The sequence below is a fragment of the Stenella coeruleoalba genome, assembly GCF_951394435.1.
Source record: "Stenella coeruleoalba genome assembly, chromosome: 1".
NCBI classification, from domain to species: domain Eukaryota; kingdom Metazoa; phylum Chordata; class Mammalia; order Artiodactyla; family Delphinidae; genus Stenella; species Stenella coeruleoalba.
In genome coordinates, this window is record NC_137169.1 from 49,576,935 (window position 1) to 49,584,593 (window position 7,659).

A 7,659-nucleotide genomic window follows, 5' to 3' on the forward strand; every position below is an offset into this window, starting at 1 on the left:
AGTTCAGAGCCCCTGGCACACAGGGTAGGAGCTGGAGGCATGCTCCGTGGCGTCCTCACCCACCACACCCAACCTCTTGGCAGTGAAGGCCCAGGACGGCGAGGCTCTGAAACTATTTCAGGGGAGAAATGTCCATTTGCAAGATTTCCGGTTCATCGCCAGCTGCCAGCCCCATTTCCCCAACGGATGGCAGCTTCTTGGTTTCTCCAGTGTCAGGAGGTGTTCAGTGCCATGGGCTGCGGCTCTTCTCTGTTTCCTCCCAGGGCAGTAATGACAGCGCACCCACGTGCTGAGAGAGCCCACGCGTGACAGAGCGCACAGGAGAGGAGCAGCCAGGAGGGAGGGAGGAAGCCCCGGAGCTGGGCTGCAGGTGGGCCCGGGAGCCAGGATTCCCCGCCCCCCGGCCCCTGTAGGCTTGAGGGACCAGCTTCCTTGCAAACAGTGCAGCCAACTCTAAAAATACCCCTGCCCTGAGCTCCTCGGGTCTCCTCCAGAGCCTTCAGGGGCCTCAGCCCCTTCCCTGCAATGTCAAGGGGATGGGAGGAAAGTTGACTCGTAAAGAGGAGGGTTTCCTTAGTGAGGAAGGTATAAGGGTATTTTCTTCCTCTGCAAAACAGAAGGAGGACGCTCCGTGGGTTTTGGCAAGAACAACAACAACCACGACATAAGGCGAGAAGCGGCTTTGCCCATTCCCTTGTTAGTGATCAGAGGCCTGAGCCCACCTCAGGTCCCAGGCCTAGACGTGCATTCACAGCCTGGGAACAGGGAGCCGGGAGAAGGGCCTGGGTGGGAAGCTCCAGCCGTTCCCCTTATTAAGTGTGCGACCTGTGACTCCACCACTTGATGCCACAGTTGTAAAAGGGAATAATAATAGTGCTTACTTCACTCGGGTAGGGAGAGGATTAAATGAGATGCTATACATAAGGCTCTTAGCACACAGTGCCTGCCATGTGTGACAGACTCCCAGAAAATGCTTATTATTATGATATATGGGAAGCTATAACTATGCCTGAATTCTAACTAAGACGCAGTTTAAAGGGAAATTTAATCAGAAGGCCAAGAGAGTGGTATTGGATAAAAAGAAGCGGGAAGGGTCTGAATCATAGAAAACTCAAATTTATTAATATTATTTGATAGATGGGGAAACTGAGGCCCAGGGAGCAGAAAGAAGGAGTCGCCCCAGGCCTGGCATTGTATTAACAGCTGCCTGCAGGTTTAATGTAAAATAACCGTGTGATGAGACCACTGAAAACCCTGGGTGACTGGAAGTCTGCCCCAGTAGGGGTTAGGAGAATGAGCCCTTGCATTTCTACAGCATTTTAGTGTTGGAAAGCCCTTTCCAAGGGGGAGACGGACCTCAGCAGATCACTGCTTGAGGGTGAGCTCCATCAAGGTGGGTGCCTGATGGGCAAGGACATGGCCAAACAGAACTCATCCTCAGGGCTGGTGGCTGAATTATGCATCTGTAGACGGTAACCTTGAACCCAAGGACCACGGGGCAGAGGCACAGGCAGGAAGAGCTTAGCTGAGCCTAGAGAAGAATCTTCTAACCCTGCGCTCTCCAGTTTGGGAGACACTAACTAAACGTAGCCATTGAGCCCTTGAAATGTGGCTAGTCTGGATTTTAAAGACAATTAAAAAAGAAAAAACAAGTGTAAAATATCTCATTAATCTTGTTTTATTAGTTCCATATTGAAATGATATTTTTAGATCCATTGGGTTCGATAATATATATTATTAAAATGAATTTTGCCTGTTCCGTTTTAGGTTTTTTCCTGTGGCTTCTAGAAAATTTCGAGCCACACCTGTGGCTTGCAGTACCTTTCTGTTGGGCGGTACTATTCTAACCGTTTGCGTTTGTACAACAAGGGAGCAGGCTGTCTGACCAGGTGATGAGTCTCTCACCCCTGGAGATGTTTTAAAAAGCTGTTGTTCATGGAATTCTTATAGTTCGTTGGATAAACTCCGTAATCCCTTTAATTCTGCTTCAGTGTGGTTCCCAACTGTGAGTCTCTGAGGGGCAGTTGTTCCTTAGCCTATAAATAGATGTTACAGGAAAAAAGAGTGATAATCAATTTAATATGGAAAATTCTTGGTTGAAAACAAAGTTAAGTGCCTCTATTCCAGGACTTCTCAGAACCTTCTAGATTAAATGTACACCGTGGACACTGTAGGCAGCATTCCCCTTATTAAGTGAACTTTATGTTAAGTTCATTCCTTGAGCATTGCTGTCCTCCAGTTCGCCAAAGAACATGGATTCTGTTGTCAGATAGCACTGAGTACAAATTCTGGCTCAAATTCTAAGTGACCTTGGATATGTTATTTCACCTTCATCAATTGTAAAATGAGGGGAAGAATATTCACCTCTCGGTATGGCTTTGAGGATTACACTGAAAAAACATAGAAAATGCAGTGTCACGCCTGATGCGTAGTAGGTGTTCAGCAAATGGTAACTAATTAACTGAAGCCCGGAAAGGGAAGTGGCTTTGCCAAGTTCACAGAAGAAATGACACTGCCAGAACTTGAACCTCCTTCTCTGGGTCCTTCTGGTTCACCTCACCTCTCTTTACCGATCAACAGCAAATAAGAAACCCAGTTCATGAAAAGAGATAGGAAGTTTCCTCAAACCTGGTATGATTTTATAGGTCAAGTCGGTTTTAAACGGGAGACAACTATTTCTTTCTGTCCCTCCTGCCTTGTCCCCTCTGTGCCAATCCCGGCCAAAGGAAGCGGCAGCCAGGCCTGGCGGGCTCCCCATCCCTCCCCTTCTGCTCCCGGTTCCTGTACCTGTGGTTCTTGGAGCCCCCAGCAGATGGGCTGCCCTTATCACCGGCTCCAAGCCAGAGGAGGAATCCTCAGGTCACACGCAGCTCCCTGGAGGGAGGGAGACCTTGTAAGTAAACACAGCCCCAGCGGAGGAAGGGGGGAGGGTGGGTGGAAAAGAATCCTTGACATTTTCGTAACTGGATCAGGATTAAAGGCCACCAGGCATAGCTCTTATTGGCCGTTTCTGGGAAGAATCGCCAATCCAGGCAGCTCCCCTGGATTCAAGGCAGCCTTTAAATAGCCCTGGGAGCTGGGGCATTCCCAGTGTGCTGCTGCCTTGATCCAGGCCTAATCCCTTGCCCAGGACTGACCTTTCACAGTTTACAGAGCACTTTATCTCCTGGCTCAGGGGAATCTCACAGAGCTCTCCGGAGAGAAGGGAGTTTATCATCAACCCCACTTTATAAATGAGGAAACTGAGGCTTGCATTGCGAATGACTCCCTCCTGGCTACACAGCTGGTGGTGGTCGAGTCTGGGCTGAGATCCACGTCCATTCTGGTGCCAAATCCAGAGGTCTGCCCATCACACCGGTGTCCTTGATTAAGGGTCTTCCTTTGTGCCCAGGATCTGTACCCCATTCCCCCCACCCCATACCAGAACCCACATTCCAGGGAGGAGTGAAGGTTTGAATGGGTGAATCTCAACATAATTCAGTGAATAAAGCCAGTTAAAAAACAGTCATACTGTATGATTCCATGTATATAGAACTCTAGAAAATGCAGGCTGATCTACAGGGATAGAAAGCAGATGAGTAGTTGTTTGGAGAGGGGAGACAGGAGGAAAGAATGCAAGGGGACACGAGGACATTTTGAAGTGATGGGTATGTACACTGCCTCGGTGGTGGTGATCGTTTCCCAGGTCTGTACACAGCGAATTGTGCTCTTAAATTCAAGCAGCTTATTGCACTCAGTGATACCTCCAATAAAGCTATTAAAAAAAGAGAAAGGTAAGAGGGGAAAAAGAAAGAAGGAAGTCGGCAGGCATATAATTAAAGAACTCTGTGAGAAGTCTTAAATGGGGACAGAGAGTTCCCTGGGCACATGGGGGAGAAGAGAGAGAATCTTTCACGAGTTGGAGAGATCAGGAAAGAGTTCTTGGAACAGGTGTCTGATGCGGCTCTAGGTATGGATGGGGAGGTGTGAGGTTAAGGAAGATGAAGGTAGAAGATACAGGGAGTTTGTTTGGGGAATAGAGAGTAGCGGACTCTTCCCTCCCCACTGCCCACTTTCTTCCCGATCTTTGAAGGCCTGAGGTTAAAACTAACAGCTGCAATTTTCTCTTTCCTTCAGAAATTGAGACACACGCCCTACTTGGCAGGCAGCTGGTTTTGCTAATAAGATTCCTGCCTTTCTCCCTCCTCCTCTGTGCAGCTCATCCCTTTAGGTCTGGCTGGGCCCCTGCCCTCTCCAATTTCCTCTCTCAGCTGAACTGCCAAATGCTTGCTGGGTGAACCACTGCCAACCCCAGTGCCCAGGGCCCTGGGCACCCTCATTTCAGCCCTTTCCAAATCCCACAAAAAGGAGGAGGTTTGGGGGATTCATGTGGGAGTGTGATGGGATTCTAGGTCCAAAATGAAATACCTTTTCTTCTCTTCAATACCCTTTGGCTTAGTAATAGACATGCTGGAGAATTTTGAATAATGAGTGTATTAGAATATATTGTCAAAAAGCAGCAGGAAATTCAAGAATTGTTACAATGTCATGCACTGACTAGTTGGCTAATTTGCTCCAAAAATAATCACTGCTCTTACCGTTTGTAAAACATTAACTTCGTTTTGTACGATCCATTATTCATTCATAAGGGACTCTTCCAGCGACATGTGAAACCCACATACAAAATTGTGGGTCAGTGCTTGCTTTTCAATTTCCTTGTCATGTCTGCTGATTTTAAACTGCTCCTTTTCAAAAGTTTCCTTATTAATTAAACGAGTCAGCCATATCCCCTGCTTCTAATTCAGCTCTCAAATGTAAGCTTGGTTCTGGAGTCAGCTTTCTAACCTTGGCTTAAGGGACATTAGTCACCGGGAGCAAAATGTGGCATCTGAACAGCTGTTTTGAGCATTCAGAGTCCAGGGCCTACAGGTTTGGAGAAGGTCAGGTAAGGGAACACATATTTATTTACTGAATACCTACCCTGTGCCAGGCACCTATAAAGCATAGCTCTTTTAATTCTCTGAACGGCCCATTAGTGTGTTCACACAGCTCACGAACGGTGGAGCTGGGACTAGAACGCAAACAATTTGATTCTAGAGCTTATACTATTGACCACTGTCCTATACATTCCTCGTTTAACCCTCCCAACCCCAGGACATTATTATCGACCATTATTATCGGACCTGTTTTCCAGATGAGAAACTAGAAGCTCAGAAAGGTAATTTTCCCAACATAAACTAAATGCAGATCCATTTGAATTCTGTGGTCCTGGGCAAGTAAGTCACTTCACCTGTCCATCCATCCATCACCCATCCGTTCATTAATTCAACAGAATTAATGGCAAGTGCTTATTGTGTCCCAGGGACTGCCTGGTCCCTAGAGATGAAAAGATGTATAAAATATGGCCCCTGCTCTTCAAGAACTCAAAAATCCAGTGAGGAAGGAAAACACCTAAACCACAATAAGGAAAAGGATCGTAGGATGAGAGGTGCTGTAAGAGGTATCTAAAAAGAGCTACAGGAACTTAGAGGAAAAAGCAGCGAATTGCTTGGTGAAGTAAAAGCAAGGAAGGCTCTAGAAAGGAGAGGACATTGCACCAATAACTATATGCTCCCCAGGTGGAGAAAAGGAGGGGTAGTCCAGGCAGAGAGAGCATCAAAGGCCACACATGATGCAGTGTCAGAACAGCTCAGAGGGTGAGTGCCTAACACCAGCTTTCAGTGCCATAACCCTAACCCTAACCCTAGCCCTAACCCACAGCAACTCTGTGAAGCAGGTTCTATTCAGACCACTTTATGGAAGAGGAAACCCAGGCACACAGTGGTCTTGCCTATGTGCCTAGGATCACACAGTAACTTGCCCATGATCTCACAGCTAGTAAGGAATCGAGCTGGAATTAACCCTACCCAAGGCAGCATAGCTTCAGAGCCCACACTCTCAGCCACTCTGCTCTCAGTGTTTCAGGGGTGCATGGCAGTCAAGCAGACTGGCCACACAAGCAGGAATTAGATCCAAAGGGTCTCCCTTTCTTCACAAGGCCTTAGATGTTGTTGGGCCTCATGTAATCCATAAAAGTAATAATGCCATGGTGTCTTGTGTGTGTGTGTGTGTGTGTGTGTGTGTGTGTGTTGGAGAGGGGCATCCACCTTTCTATATAATGAGGCTGTAGAGAGATATCGTACATCAACTTTATTTGCTTTTGACTGGAACTCTACCTGCTTGCTGTAGGAATACTGGGCATCTTACACCCAGCCACATTCCCTTGGCTTCAGGGTCAGTATTCAAATCCTTTTTTTTTCCTGCATCCCTCACCAGATTAGACAGCCCCTGAGGACCGAGCTCCTGTACCATCCCCCAGTACCCTGCACAGTGTCTGACACACAGTAGTTACTCAATAAATATTTGAATGAACAACTATTTGTTGAATGAACTCTGGGTATGTGGTTAATAATTTATGTAGAGAGTAAAATTACTTATGAGTTAACAAATCTAGTTTGGTCAATAAAATCTTGCACCCTGTACAATCAACGGGGTAGGAGGGAATAACCTAAGGGTCTTTTGAAGAGGAACAATGTAGGGATTATTGGCCTGGATCAGTGGCTTGCAAAAGGAAGCAGCAAAGCCATACTCCGAAAAAGCTTGCCATCCGGGGTTTTGATTCAGGGCATCTGAGACGGTGTGCACTTCCCAGGTGATCCTGAGATGAGCAGGTCAGCATCTGGGTATGGCAATATGGCTCCCTTCCTGTTCTAATTTTCTTCTCTTTTTCCATCTCATTTAGCTTGTGCTTGACACTTTGAGTGATGGGAGCTTACCACCTCACAAGGCAGGCTGCCCAACCCACCGTGAGAACGGCAATACTAACGACAAAGATGCCAATACAGTCACCATATATGGAGCTTTTCTTTTGGATCAGAGGCACTGGATATATGTTACTGATTCCAGAGGCTAAGCATTATTTATCCCCCTTTTACAGCGAAAGAAACCGAAACTCACAGGTTTAGTGGCGTACTCAGCGTCTCAGAGGTGGTGAGAGAGGGGCCGGGATTCCAGCCACCCCGAGGGAGGGGCCGGTGGACCCACGTGCTTCCCGGGGAGCAGCAGGTCCCCCGAGCAGGGGCGGGGGTGAGTCTTGGGAGGAGGGAGGGAGCCGGGCCGCCACGTCGCCGGCCCTGCGCAGGCTGCACACTCCGCTCCGCCCACAGCCCTCCCGGGCCTCCCCATAGAAGGTAATCCCGGGCAGGATCCCACGAGCGCTGGCGGGGCCTGGCGTCCTGCTGGTTTCAGTTTCTGAAGGGCCCGGCCCTGAGCAAACTGGGAGGCTGGGAGGAGGGTTCTGGAAGCCTTCCCAACAGATAGCAGATTAACTCCCTGCTGCCCGGGAGCCACCCGCGTGGGAACGAGCTGGGTTACCAGCGCGCGGCCTCCCTGGTGGGTGACAGTCCCTGAGGGCGGGCTGGGCACCCCCGGCTGCCCAGAGCCACCTGAAGGTGGCTCAAGGTTCCAGGTCCAGTCAGGCTCTGGCCAGGACAGCCAGGCTGGGAGACTAGGCGGCTGCCCCAGGCCCACCCTCCAAATATGGAACCATCTTCCTGCTTCAGCCTGGCTTGTCCCTCCCTCCCTAGGGCGTTGGTGTTACACAGTGTTAGCAAAATGCTTAGAATGTTTGTTTTCTTTCTG

General features: G+C 48.6%; 1 long non-coding RNA gene across 1 annotated transcript; it reads right to left on the minus strand.

Moving 5' to 3' along the window:
- Positions 1-1,669: 1,669 nt before the first annotated feature.
- On the minus strand, positions 1,670-7,213 carry LOC307175661. The gene is made up of 3 exons (XR_013824397.1): positions 6,976-7,213; positions 2,788-2,874; positions 1,670-2,036 (listed from the first exon to the last, which is right to left on the minus strand). It is a non-coding gene; the product is annotated as an uncharacterized lncRNA (long non-coding RNA).
- Between the last annotated feature and the right edge of the window lie 446 nt (positions 7,214-7,659).